Source organism: Bos indicus, chromosome 21 (genome assembly GCF_029378745.1).
Source record: "Bos indicus isolate NIAB-ARS_2022 breed Sahiwal x Tharparkar chromosome 21, NIAB-ARS_B.indTharparkar_mat_pri_1.0, whole genome shotgun sequence".
In the NCBI taxonomy this organism is placed as follows: Eukaryota; Metazoa; Chordata; class Mammalia; order Artiodactyla; family Bovidae; genus Bos; species Bos indicus.
Window position 1 is genome coordinate 53,057,761 of NC_091780.1, and position 15,570 is coordinate 53,073,330.

Consider the following 15,570-nt stretch of genomic DNA (forward strand, 5'->3'; position numbering starts at 1 on the left):
TGGAGTCCAGAAAAATAAAGTCAGCCACTGTTTTCACTGGTTCCCCATCTATTTACCATGAAGTAATAGGACCAGATGCCATGATCTTAGTTTTCTGAATGTTGAGCTTTAAGCCAACTTTTTCACTTTCCTCTTTCACTTTCATCAAAGGCCCTTTAGTTCTAATCCACTTTCTGCCATAAAGGCAGTGTCATCTGCATATCTGAGGTTATAGATATTTCTCCTGGCAATCTTGATTCGAGTTTGTGCTTCTTCCAGCCCAGCATTTCTCATGATGTACTCTGCACAGAAGTTAAATAAGCAGGGTGACAATATACAGCCTTGACCTACTCCTTTTCCTATTTGGAACCAGTCTGTTGTTCCAAGTCCAGTTCTAACTGTTGCTTCCTGACCTGTATATAGGTTTCTCAAGACGCAGGTCAGGTGGTCTGGTATTCCCATCTCTTTCATAATTTTCCACAGTTTATTGTGATCCACACAGTCAAAGGCTTTGGCATAGTCAATAAAGCAGAAATAGATGTTTTTCTGGAACTCCCTCACTTTTTTGATGATCCAATGGATGTTGGCAATTTGATCTCTGGTGCCTCTGACTTTTCTAAAACCAGTTTGAATATCTGGAAGTTTATGGTTCACATATTGCTAAAGCCTGCCTTAGAGAATTTTAAGCATCACTTTACTAGTGTGTGAGATGAGTGCAATTGTGCGGTAGTTTGAGCATTCTTTGGCATTGCCTTTCTTTGGTACTGGAATGAAATGTGACCTTTTCCAGTTCTGTGGTCACTGCTTAGTTTTCCAAATTTGCTGACATATTGAGTACAACACTTACACAGCATTATCTTTCAGGATTTGAAATAGCTCAACTGGAATTCCATCATCTCTACTTGCTTTGTTCGTAGTGATGCTTCCTAAGGCCCACTTGACTTCACATTCCAGGATGTCTGGCTGTAGGTGAGTGATCACACCATCGTGTTTATCTGGGTCGTGAAGCTCTTTTTTGTACAGTTCTTCTGTGTATTCTTGCCACCTCTTCTTAATATCTTCTGCTTCTGTTAGGTCCCTACCATTTCTGTCTTTTATTGAGCCAATCTTTGCATGAAATGTTCCCTTGGTATCTCTAATTTTCTTGAAGAGATCTCTAGTCTTTCCCATTCTGTTGTTTTCCTCTATTTCTTTGCATTGGTCTCTGAGGAAGGCTTTCTTATCTCTCCTTCCTAGTCTTTGGAAATCTGCATTCAAATGGGTATATATTTTCTTTTCTCCTTTGTTTTTCACTTCCCTTCTTTCACAGCTATTTGTAATGCCTCCTCAGACAGCCATTTGGGTTTTGCATTTATTTTTCTTGGGGATGGTCTTGATCCCTGTTTCCTGTACAATGGCACGAACCTCTGTCCATAGTTCATCAGGCACTCTATCTATCAGATCTAGTCCCTTAAATCTATTTCTCATTTCCACTGTATAGTCATAATGGATTTGATTTAGGTCATACCTGAATGGTCTAATGGTTTTCTCCACTTTCTTCAATTTCAGTCTGAATTTGGCAATAATGGGAGTGCAAATTAGTACAGCCATTTTGGAGAACAGTGTGGAGATTTCTTAAAAAACTGGGAATAGAACTGCCATACAATCCAGCAATCCCACTGCTGGGCATATGCCCTGAGGAAACCAGAAATGAAAGAAATTCATGTACCCCAGTGTTCATTGCAGCCCTATTTCCAATAGCTAGGACATGAAGCAACCTAGATGTCCATAGGCCAATAAATGGTTAAGGAAGCTATAGTATATATCACAATGGAATATTACTCAGCTACAAAAAAGAATACATATGAGTCAGTTCTAAAGAGGTGGATTAATCTGGAGCCTATTATACAGAGTGAATAAGTCAGAAAGAGGAAGACAAATACTGTATATTAACATATACATATATATATATATGGAATTTAGAAAGAGGGTACCAATGATCCTACATGCAGGGCAGCAAAAGAGACACAGATGAAAAGAACAGATTTTTGGACTCAGTGGGGAAGGTAAGGGTGGAAGATTTGAGAGAATAGCACTGAAACAAGTATATTATCATATGTAAAACAAATGACCAGTGCAAGTTCAATATATGAAGCAGGGCACTCAAAGCTGGTGCTCTGGGACAGCCCAGAGGGATGGAGTGGGGAAGGAGGTGGGAGCGGTTTCAGGATTGGGGGGACAAATGTATACCTGTGGTCAATTCATGCTGATGTATGGCAAAAGCCATCACAAGATTGTAAAGTAATTATCCTCCAATTAAAAGAATTTAATTAACTATAAAAGAATTGTAATAATAAAGGAAAAAATAAATACACAGTAAAGGAAAAATAGAATGTAACAAAAGGAGCTAATAGATATCGAACATGAAAAGAGAAAAGAAAACATATATATATATATGTATATATGTATTACACAAACAAAATTAAAAAAAAAAAAAACAGTGCTAATCAATCTCCTGAATCCCTGACTCCTTCTATCCTCACCTCCCTGAGCTAATCTATTTAAATCAGAGTGTAGCCTTCTACATCTTCCTTCATATTATATATAAAAATAAACTAGAAGGATTTTTTATACATAAACATAATCATAAAAGCCACATATTTTTCTAAGTTGCTTTACTTTAATTATGTTCATGTTTGAGCAAATTTTCATGTTGTCAGAATTTTTATTTATTATTCTATAAATTCCCTATTCATATATTTTTCAAATATCCCATTTTATATTTTATATATTTATTTACTCTTGTAAATTTGTAAAAGGTACTTGGTATGTGCACTACAAACATTTTTTCCAACTCGATCACTCATGCTTTGATTTTATACATGTCATATATTAATTTTCAAACATACAAAATATTAAATAATTAAGTTCATCTGTCTTTCAACTAAGACGGTGTCCTCCACAACTGTTGTCATATATTAACAGCTCACACATATACTTGGATTTATTTCTTGATTAGCTTAATAATCTCTTGGTTTGCAGACACAACTTCTGTTCATTCCAGAGAATGTCTCCACACCCTCATCTCATTTATTATTTCATGAAGTTTTATAAACCTTTTATTAGTTATGTTACTCAATTTTTACATTTTATTTAGAACAGCCTACACTCTTTTTGTGGAGTTTTTTTGTATAGATTCTCATACTGTACTATCAATCTTTCCCTGTGGTAGTAACATTAGGCTACTTTTATAAATATCTTGCCAAAATTTCATCATGTGTCTTTAGTATAATTTTTTAAAATGATATTACAAGCTTTCTAAGGAGTTGCATGGGAATTCAACTACTGATAATGCCATTAAAATGTCAAATATTCAATCATATTTCTAATTCCTTTGTGACAGTTGTTCTACTCAATGACATTAATTTGACATTAATGACATAAATCATACTATGCTCTAAAATTTCAAGTTTTTCTGGATTTAATTATATATAGAGTGTATAAATCTTAAAGAAACAAATTATTAAGATTTATAAAATTATTTGTATAACATAAGAAATTTTAGAAGTTCCAGTTTACATGGAAATGTAAAGCAGTATGCTTTAATAATCTGTCATGAATTATCTGCTGTAAATGTTTATGCTATTCATTAGTTTGAACTTACCTCACCTTCAACTTATTTGATCAGAATCAGCAAAATGGATCTCAGGTGATGGTTTCCCATACATTTTTGAAACCCTTGTCCTATAAATAAAATAGCATTGTAAAAATTAATTATAATAAAATGAACTTTTATAACACTAAATCAGATTACAGTGCCATTTTAGCAAGAATGTAAACCAATGAGAACTGCCATACATTGCTGGTGAGATAATAAACTGGGACAATCACTTTAATAAAAGTTTGGAATCAGTCACTAAAGTTATACATACACACATACTGTAATAATAATTCCATTGCAAGGTATACACCACGAAAAATATGTGCACATGTGCAGTAAAAAAAAAAATCTATAAATATATATACTGTTTGTAAACATGTCAAACTGCAAAAGCTCAAATATCAATCAACATTAAAACGGACAACAAATCCCTTCTTGATCTTTTGGCTAAGATAAAGTGTAAAACAGACAAACTGTGGAGTACTCAACAAAATACTACTTATCAATAAAAATGAGCCCACTGTCTCTACATCAACTGCAGGGGTGAGCCTAACAGAAAGCTGAACAAGAGAAGCAAGAGAAAATAAAATATTCACTGTACTGTTTGATTTATACAAAGTTCCATGACAGGTAAAACTGTAGTATGACGATTAGATATTTGTGCTTAAATGAAAAAAAAAAAAAGAAAAGAAACCATATGTTATGAAAATCAAAGAGTTCTTATTTTGGAGGCAGGGATGGTGATCCAAGGTGGTAAACGTAATTTCTTTGTTTCATTTTGCATTTTATAATAATTCACTGAGTTGTATATTCTTGTTTTGTGTAGTCTTGAACACAATATATTTTAAATATAAAGATGAAATAATGAATTTTTATAATAGTAAGCCAGATTACATTTTTCATACCAATTGGCAAGCAAACATAATTACAGGAGAGTCGGACACGACTGAAGCGACTTAGCAGCAGCAGCAGCAGCAGCATGCTATGCTCAGTTGTTTCAGTCGCGTTCAACTCTTTATGACCCTATGGACTGTTGCTTGCCAGGCTCCATTTCTGCCCGTAGGATTCTCCAGGCAAGAATACTAGAGTAGGTTGCCAGGCCCTTCTCCAGGGGATCATTCTGACCCAGGGATTGAACCCATGTCTCCTACATCTCCTGCATTGGCAGGCAGGCTCTTTACCACTAGTGCCACCTGGAAAGCCTCAAATGCAAGGTTAATTCCTAATAAACATTTCAGAATAAGTGAACCTGAAGGGCATTGATATAATGTAGCCACATTCACCCATCATTAATAATAACCTAAATGTTCATAATGTAGCAGTCTTCAAAATTTTATTTGCTCTATTCAAGAATATGTTTCAACTTTACCTGGCCCAGAGAAAAGCAAAACTCAATTTAGCTTTTTTTTCTTTCCTTTTTTTTTTTTTTTAATTTTTACATATTTAGTCGTAATAACCGACTGTCAAAATACATTTTCAAAGGACTGATAACTCTGAATAGAGGTTTTTAATACAGCTTAAGGTTAATATTAATCTCTGGGAATGCCCTTTCCAAGGTTAGCACAGCATTTTTGTTACTATACATCCATGTGAGAGTCTCAAACCAGAGGCAGTGGGGTTCATCCAAACTCACGTGACATTAGACAGCCAATCTTAAGTCACTGAGTGTGGCATGACTGATAACTGAATACATTTTTCTAAGGAAACACCACAGCTTCAGAAGCTGATTTGGTAACTAGGACTACCATTCTCTCCCAATCAATATGAGCTAATATGCCCTGATTCTCCAGACAGTCCAGGAATTTGTTCTGTATGCCACCCTGAGGATAAATTTCAAAGAGAGATTTTTTTTTTTTTTTTTTTAATACATGAGTCACTGTCACTGGCAAAGCCCATTAACAATTCTCAGGAAATAAAAGTAGAATCTGGATAATAAAATAAAGCCTAACCTTTTTTCTTTTCCTTTGTGCTTTGTCTAGTTTCGGTTACTCATAGGGTGCAGCGTCAAAGACCTTGGAACCAGCACTTCAGATCAAAGTTCTTTGTGTGAAATGGCTATGCAGACACCTCAGCTTGTCCAGGCTAAGTTTCAGGCACAATACAGCAATTCAAGATGGCGGAGGCAGGAGGGCGCGCACACAGACTCTGCTCCTGTGTTCTGTGATCTGCAGCCTTAAGCAACGCAGCTGTGTCCACATCCTGGGAGAATTCCACCTCTTTTTAATGGCAAATCCCTAGAGAAGTCCCGCTCACAGACAGTGGGCACAAGTATGGACCCTAGTGGACATGTTTGCACCTCTCGTTCTCCAATCAAAGAGCAGAGGCTTTCCTTTCCTTCCAAACAGAAGTCTACCTTGTTCTATTGGTACTAGCAACATCAGGCAGAGAGAACCTTTTGGGGGACCAACCTGGAAGTGTCTGTAACATCCCAAACTGGCAATGTTTTTCTGAAATGGAATCTTCAACAGAGAATTTTTTTTTTCTGTAAAATCATTATCTTGCCATTTCTTTTTATAAAATATTTCATTCAACAAGCACTAACTTAGCAGCAAAGTTAACTTTGAGCTGTCTGCATGCTGTGCTTAGTCACTCAGTCGTGTGTGACTCTTAGCGACCCCATGGGCTGTAGCCCTCTGTCCATGGGATTCTCCAGGCAAGAACACTGCAGTGGGTTGCCATGTCCTCCTCCAGGCAATCTTCCCAACCCAGTGATCGCCCAGGTCATCCACACTGAAGGTGAATCCTTTACCATCTGAGCCACCAGGGAAACACTAGAAGGTGTGGAATACACAAAGGCTTTTGGAACTATCTGTAAGCAAACTTTTTAGACATATTTCCAAAGAGAAATATTCCATTAAACTTAATATTGTTAAGTCTATTTCACAATGTTGGTATGTGATTCTAGAAAAATAACTAAAAATAGTCTACTATTATAATACTTATTCCAAATTTCTACATGAGTATTAGTGGAAGCATCATTATTTGTGGGGGGAAAAAACTGCCTTTATTTACAAATTAGTCATTTCTATATTCTCACTGGAATGTGCTAGAAGAGATTCTTTCATATTTTTTTTCTATAAGAGGGGCTTGAGACAACAGAAGGTATGTTTTCTCTGATGACAGCAAACCTTTGTATAGTAGGCATAGTGAAAATCCTATATTGCTATAGTATACACTGTTGGGCACTGAACATATTGAAAAAGGGTGATACTGAAGACAAATCTATTACCTTTACAATTTTCCATGGTGTATACTAGGCTTAAATATATCAGTGAATGAACTAGGGGAAAAAAGGATTTGTTAAAGTTTCTTTCTTCTTTATTGTTCTAAAGTAGACCCTAACAGGAGGAGCATTAAATATTTTCAAATAATTATACCTAGTACTTTGATCATCTGAATATTTACTTCAAAGGTATCATTTATTACAATGCAAAATCCAGTAGCCTTTAGCTCTCAGTACTATTCCCCAGACGCAACTGATTGCCTATGGATAAGGGCAACTCAAACTGGACCACACACTCTCTTCCTCAAATTTGTTGTTACTTTACCATGGGGATGGAGGGGAATCCACAAAAATTCTCCCTTGCATGGCCAAATCTGTAACTTCTTCAGGCCCAGCCATGATCCTATTTTCTACTCAAGATGATAAGAGGAAAACAAAAATAGAAGTGGAAGAAATAAAGAAGATAAAAATGGTGGGGAGGAATAATAGAAGATAGAATAGGAGAATGAAAATTAGGGGAAACATAGAAACAAAGGAAAACAAAAACAAAAAAAAAATGAGGCCTGCTTATTTACCATTGTATGTCCAATGCTGCACCATAGTCCCTGGAGCAGAGTCACAGTAAAATGTGTTAAACAAATAAATAAAAAATAAATGAATGAAGACAGTAATGGCAGTGAACTTTCGCACCAGTGCTTCCTGGTGCCCATTCTTCTACTTAGTTTCTGCAAATACCTAAGTGTGTCAATTGATTTCTGATATAGCATGAACTTCTAGCAAATGCCTACCCGGGTACATGTCTATATAAATTTCTTGAGTCACAGAGAAAGAAGCAAGAAAGTTGTATTTAGACAATCTTATCATCTGATTCTAACTGGCATTCTTATGTAATTCTTATGTATTCTTATTTCACTTATGAACTGAAACAAAATTTGAACAACATTATATCCTCTGATGTCTGCATGTATTCAAACATTTTTATGGTAGCTCTTGAGTGTCTTTAAAAACAGTAACTTCATTAAAGTAAAACATATTCATTTGATATAAAGGTCACTGAAATTAGCAGAATAGTCATGTTAAAAAAAAGTTTATATTTGGTATAAATTGATCATAAAACCTTTGGGCAAAATTAGATGAGCATTTCCTAAGCTATTCAGCAAACATTATTTTCAAGAAATGTTAATAGATACCATTATAATTAACTATTACATCATCAATAGTTATAGATACAATCAGTATATGACCTATGGAAAACAGTATTCATTAAATCCCCATTGTGGAAATTTAAAGTATATTTCTAATATAGTCAAAGAGTTTAAACAAAAATATAACTTATTTATAAAAGAGTAACTCATTCTATATAAGTTGTTTACCCATAGAAATACTTATTAATATTAAGATAGTCTACAATGATGCTTTGAATTATAAAGAAAAGATGTTCAAATTTGGGACAGAAATTATGTTATACTTCATTTTACATAGCGTTTAATTGCCTTGAAATAGGTGAAGACTGTTTCAACAAAATACTTTTACTTAATAAAATAATTATTTTTACTATGTTATTTTTACTACTATTTGCTATTTTTACTGTTACTGAGCAACTGAACTGAACTGTTACTTACTGCTGCTGCTGCTGCTAAGTCACTTCAGTCGTGTCCGACTCTGTGCGACCCCAAAGATGGCAGCCCACCAGGCTTCCCTGTCCCTGGGATTCTCCAGGCAAGAACACTGGAGTGGGTTGCCATTTCCTTCTCCAATGCAGGAAAGTGAAAAGTGAAAGTGAAGTCGTTCAGTCGTGTCCGACTCTAGTGACCCCATGGACTGCGGCCCACTAGGCTCCCCCATCCATGGGATTTTCTAGGCTACATTTACTAATATTTACTATATTATTTTACCAGTATTTCCTGTATTAGTTTCATTATCATTTAATATTTTAATATTATTACTAATATTTAAGATTACTTTTACTGTTTTCTATTTTACTACATTTAACTTTATTACTATAACTGATCATGATTTAGAACACTGACTTTAAATATCCTTGGCATCAAGCTATTTTGGAACACATATTTTTATGTCAGAATTTCAAAATTCTACAAGAATTATAAAAATAGTTTTGCTTTTACTTCATAATATTGTCTCTCTATTAACTTTGACTTAAGAGTCTGTTTCTATTACAACTTTAAACATACATAGGTGCACCACGGATCTCTGATTAGGTTCTATAGCTTCAATTAAATTTCATGATTTTTCTCCACAGGAAAAGGTTGAGGGCGGTTTCTATACGAACAAACTTTATATCAAGTTTAACTTCCTCCTCCAATAGATGACACACTGTAGGTCAAATAGATGTGACTACCCAACAAAGCAGGCTACTAATTTTATTGCCTAATAATGACTGAGTTATAGACTTTTAAAATAAAAATAAAGTGAAAGTTACTCAGTCATGTCCAACACTGTGACTCCAGAATTCTCCAGGCCAGAATACTGGAGTGGGTAGCCTTTCCCTTCTCCACGGGAGATTTCCAACCCGGGGATAGAACCCAGGTCTCCCAACTCACAGGCAGATTCTTTACCAGCTGAGCCAGGAGGGAAGCCTAAATAAAGATATGCACATTTTAATTTAGAGCTTCTCTGGTAGCTCAGTTGGTAAAGAATCTGCCTGCAATGCAGGACACCCCAGTTTGATTCTTGGGTGGGGAAGATCCGCTGGAGAAGGGATAGGCTATCCACTCCAGTATTCTTGGGCTTTCCTTGTGCCTCGGCTGGTAAAGAATTCACCTGCAATGTGGGAGACCTGGGTTTGATCCCTGCATTGGGAAGATCTGGAGAAAGGAAAGGCTACCTACTCTGGTATTCTGGCTGGACAATTTCATAGACTGTATAATCCGTGGGGTTGCAAAGAGTCGGACACAACCAAGCAACTTTCACTTCACTTTACTTCACATTTTAATTTAACACACTCAACCCAAGTTTTAAATTGCTGTTGTGATCATATTATCCTATATCTTTATTTTAGACTGCAGAAAGCTTGCTATATATACACACACACACATATGCATGAGATTTAAGTACTATTTTTGATGGAGGTAGAACAGGATTGAAACTCAGTTTGTGCTATAAATCAGATATTCTCCTGCTTGTTACTTGGGTATGGCTATGGTATGATAAATAAAATATATATTTAATATAAATGCCTGGGATAATATAATATATTATAATATAACCCCAATGTTGTAATATATGTTATATAATATATTTGTATTATATAAATATAATATAATAATATAAATGCCTGGGAAGTTTCTCTCTTCCCTGGAGTTACCCTCAAGAGGAAAAAAAAAAAAACTGACAAAAGAAATTGAATTATGATTTTTGAGGGTCCACAAGTGAAAAAGAGAAGGAAAAGGAACTAATAAAGAACACATGATTGGAAAAGCCCTCTCCTACTGGGGAACTTTGAGGGGAATCTTTGAGAGGGAACAACATTCATCATATCACTCAGTTCAGTTCAATTTAGTCGGTAAGTCATGTCTGACTCTTTGCGACCCCATGAATCTCAGCACCCCAGGCCTCCCTGTCCATCACCAACTCCCGGACTTCACTCAAACTCATGTCCATCCAGTCTGTGATGCCATCCAGACATCTCATCCTCTGTCATTCCCTTCTCCTCCTGCCCCCAATCCCTCCCAGCATCAGGGTCTTTTCCAATGAGTCAACTCTTTGCATGAGGTGGCCAAAATATTGGAGTTTCAGATTTAGCATCAGTCCTTCCAATGGACACCCAAGACTGATCTCCTTTAGGATGGACTGGTTGGATCTCCTTGCAGTCCAAGGGACTCTCAAGAGTCTTCTCCAATACCACAGTTCAAAAGCATCAATTCTTCGGCGCTCAGCTTTCTTCACAGTCCAACTCTCACATCCATACATGACCAGTGGGAAAACCATAGCCTTGACTAGACGGACCTTTGTTGGCAAAGTAATGTCTCTGCTTTTGAATATGCTATCTAGGTTGGTCATAACTTTCCTTCCAAGGAGTATGCGTCTTTCAATTTCATGGCTGCAATCAACATCTGCAGTGATTTTGGAGCCCAGAAAAATAAAGTCTGACACTGTTTCCACTGTTTCCCCATCTATTTCCCATGAAGTGGTGGGACTGGATGCCATGATCTTCGTTTTCTGAACACTGAGCATTAAGCCAACTTTTTCACTCTCCTCTTTCACTTTCATCAAGAGGCTTTTGAGTTCCTCTTCACTTTCTGCCATAAGGGTGGTGTCATATGCATATCTGAGGTGATTGATATTTCTCCAGGCAATCTTGACTCCAGCCTGTGCTTCTTCCAGCCCAGCGTTTCTCATGATGTACTCTGCATGTAAGTTAAATAAGCAGGGTGACAATATACAGCCTTGACGTGCTCCTTTCCCGATTTGGAACCAGTCTGTTGTTCCATGTCCAGTTCTAACTGTTGCTTCCTGACCTGAATATAGGTTTCTCAAGAGGCAGGTCAGGTGGTCTGGTATTCCAATCTCTTTAAGAATTTTCCACAGTTTATTGTGATCCACACAGTCAAAGGCTTTGGCATAGTCAATAAAGCAGAAATAGATGTTTTTCTGGAACTCTCTTGCTTTTTCTATGATCAAGTGGACGTTGGCAATTTGATCTCTGGTTCCTCTGCCTTTTCTAAAACCAGCTTGAATCATCTCACTAGAGGGAAGCAAAGTATTTACATACCAAATATTGTCAGTCACTGGTTGAGGCCTACTCCTGGAAACCATTAACTGGCCTTAGAATTACAATGGAACAATCAGATAAATAAAATTATCAGGCAGAGTTTCAGGAACTTAAAATTCAAAGTTTTGGGGAGGACCTAAGATGGCGCAGGAATAGGAAGGAGAGACCACTTTCTCCCCCACATATTCATCAAAAGAACATTTAAACACCGAGTAAATTCCACAAAACAACTTCTGAATGCCGGCAGAGGACATCAGGCATCCAGAAAGCAACCCATTGTCTTTGAAAGGAGGTAGGAAAAAATATAAAAGACAAAAAAAGAGACAAAAGAGGGAGGGATGGAGCTGCATCCCGGGAAGGGAGTCTTAAAAAGAGAGAAGTTTCCAAACACCAGGAAACACTCTCACTGCCGAGTCTGCTGAGCCTTGGAAGCACAGAGGGCAACATAACAGGAAGGAAAAATAAATAAACATTTAAAACCCACAGATTATGAGCCCAACGGTAACTCCCCCAGCAGAGAAGCAGCGCAGATGCCTGTACTCACCACTAGCAAGCAGGGGCTGAGCAGGGAGGCGCAGGCTGCATCGCTTAGAGTAAGGATCTGGCCTGAATGCCCTGAGCGCTATCTGCGCGAACTAATTTGGGCTAGCAAACCAGACTGTGGGATAACCACCATGTGAAAAGCCAGCCCTAACCTAAGACACCGCCAGGCCCTTGCACGTAACAAAGGACTGAACAGAGATAGCCGGGTGCAGACCATCCCCCTCCAGTGACAGGCAGCCAGAACCGGAAGGGGGCAATCGCAGCCCCAGAGAGACATTATCTACAAAACTGTAAGCAGGCTTCTTTGCTAAGACTTCTTGGGGTTCTGGATGGTCAACATCCGCCTGAGAAGGTGTGCTGGTTGTACACCCAGAAAACAGAGCAGCGGGGAGGCGATAAGTCGCAGCAATCGCGATCGCCAAACACCTCATCACCTGAGCTGCTCAGACCTGGGAAGGGCACAAAAGGCAGGCCCAACTGAGTCTGCGCCTCTGAGGACTACCCGAGTGCCTGAACCTGAGCGGCTTAGACCTGGAAGGTGCAAGCAGTCCAGGGCCGGCCTCGGATGGTTCCCGGTGGAGCAACCTAGAGCCTGAGCAGTGTGGGCAGGGAGGCTACATGTACTGTGAGTGGGGGAAGGCCCAGTGTGGCTGAGGCACTGCGAGCACACGCCAGTGTTATTTGTTTGCAGCGTCCCTCCCTCCCCACAGCGTGACTGAACAAGTGAGCCTAAAAAAAAAAAAAAAATGTCCACCACCGTCCCCTTTGTGTCAGGGTGGAAACCAGACACTGAAGAGACCAGCAAACAGAAGAAGCTACAACAGAGGGAACGGCCTTGTAAGCTACAGGCAATAGATTAAAACCCTGTGGTTAGAACTGAATACATAGGAAGGGGCCTCCAGATCTTGAGAAATATAAGCCGGACCAAGGAACTAGCCGAAAATGAACTGACCCCACAATACCCACACCACCACCAGAGAAAGTCCTAGATATATTTTTACGATCATTCTTTCTTTTTTTTAATTTTTTTTTTAATTTTTTAAGTCCTATATTACTCCTTTAATTATCACTTTTATAACCTACTATTACTTTGCAAAAAAAAAAAAGACCCTATTTTTTTAAAAGCAAACTTCATATATATATTTTTTTATAATTTTTGTGACCTTGTTTTTTTTTTTTTCTTTTTCTCTTTCCTTTTTCTTTTTTTTTTTTTTTTCTTCTTTTCTTTAACATTGTATTTTTGAAATTCCAAACTCTACTCTAGATTTTTAATTTTAGCTTTTAGGTATTTGGTATCAATTTTGTACGTATTTTTTTTTTATAATTTTTGTGATTTTTTTCTCTCTTTCTTTCTCTTCTTTTCTTTAACATTGTATTTCTGAAATTCCAAACTCTACTCTAGATTTTTAATTTATGCTTTTTGGTATTTGTTATCAATTTTGTACCCATATTTTCTTCATAATTTTTGTGACTTTGTTTTTGTTTGTTTTTTTCTCTTTCTTTTTCTTCTTCTTTTCTTTAACATTGTATTTTTGAAATTCCAAACTCTACTCTAGATTTTTAACTTTTGCTTTTTGGTATTTGTTATCAATTTTTTACCTATATTTTCTTTATAATTTTTGTGACTTTGTTTTTGTTTGTTTTTTTCTCTTTCTTTTTCTTCTTCTTTTCCTTAACATTGTATTTTTGAAGTTCCAAACTCTACCGTAGATTTTTAATTTTTGCTTTTAGGTATTTGTTACCAATTTTGTACCTTTAAGAACCCAATCTTTAGTACCCATTTTTTACTTGGGAGCAAGACTACTGGCTTGACTGCTCTCTCCCCCTTTGGACTCCCCTTTTTCTCCACCAGGTCGCCTGTGTCTCCTCCCTAACCCCTCTCCACTCTACCCAACTCTGTGAATTTCTGTGTGTTCCAGACGGTGGAGAACACTTAGGGAACTGATTACTGGCTGGATCTGTCTCTCTCCTTTTTATTCCCCCCTTTTATCCTCCTGGCCACCTCTGTCTCCTTCCTCCCTCTTCTCTTCTCTGTATAACTCCGTGAACATCTCTGAGCGGTCCAGTTGTGGAGTGCACATAAGGAAGTGATTACCGGCTAGCCTGCTCTCTCCTCTATTGATTACACCTCATCTCATTTGGGTCACCTCTACCTTCCTCCTCCCTCTTCTCTTCTCCATGTAACGCTGTGAACCTCTCTGGGTGACCCTCATGGTGGAGAAACTTTTCATCTTTAACCTAGATGTTTTATCAATGGTGCTGTATAGAAGGAGAAGTTTTGAGACTACAGTAAAAATAAGACCGATAACTGGAAACAGGAGGCTTAAGTCCAAACCCTGACTCCAGGGAACTCCTGACTCTAGGGAACATTAATTGACAGGAGCTCATCAAATGCCTCCATACCTACACTGAAACCAAGCACCACACAAGGGCCAACAAGTTCCAGGGCAAGACATACCAAGCAAATTCTCCAGCAACACAGGAGCACAGCCCTGAGCTCCAATATACAGGCTGCCCAAAGTTACTCCAAAACCATAGACATCTCATAACTCATTACTGGACACTTCATTGCACTCCAGAGAGAAGAAATCCAGCTCCACCTACCAGAACACCGACACAAGCTTCCCTAACCAAGAAACCTTGACAAGCCACCTGTACAAACCCACAGACAGCGAGGAAACTCCACAATAAAGAGAACTCCACAAACTGCCACAAAATAACCTACAGAAAGGACATCCCAAACTCAGCAATATAAACAAGACGAAGAGACGGAGGAATACCCAGCAGGTGAAAGGAACAGGATAAACGCCCAAAAAACCAAACAAAAGAGGAAGAGATAGGGAATCTACCTGATAAAGAATTCCAAATAATGATAGTGAAATTGATCCAAAATCTTGAAATAAAAATATAATCACAGATAAATAGCCTGGAGACAAGGATTGAGAAGATGCAAGAAAGGTTTAACAAGGAACTAGAAGAAATAAAAAAGTCAATATATAATTAATAATGCAATACATGAGATCAAAAACACTCTGGAGGCAACAAATAGTAGAATAACAGAGGCAGAAGATAGGATTAGTGAGTTAGAAGATAGAATGGTAGAAATAAATGAATCATAGAGGAAAAAAGAAAAATGAATTAAAAGAAATGAGGACAATCTCAGAGACCTCCAGGACAATATTAAATGCTACAACATTAGAATCATAGGGGTCCCAGAAGAAGAAGACAGAAAGAAAGACCATGAGAAAATACTTGAGGAGATAATAGTTGAAAACTTCCCTAAAATGCGAAAGGAAATAATCACTCAAGTCCAAGAAACCCAGAGAGTCCCAAACAGGAAAAACCCAAGGTGAAACACCCCAAGACACATATTAATCAAATTAACAAAGATAAGCACAAAGAACAAATATTAAAAGCAGCAAGGGAAAAACAACAAATAACACACAAGGGAAT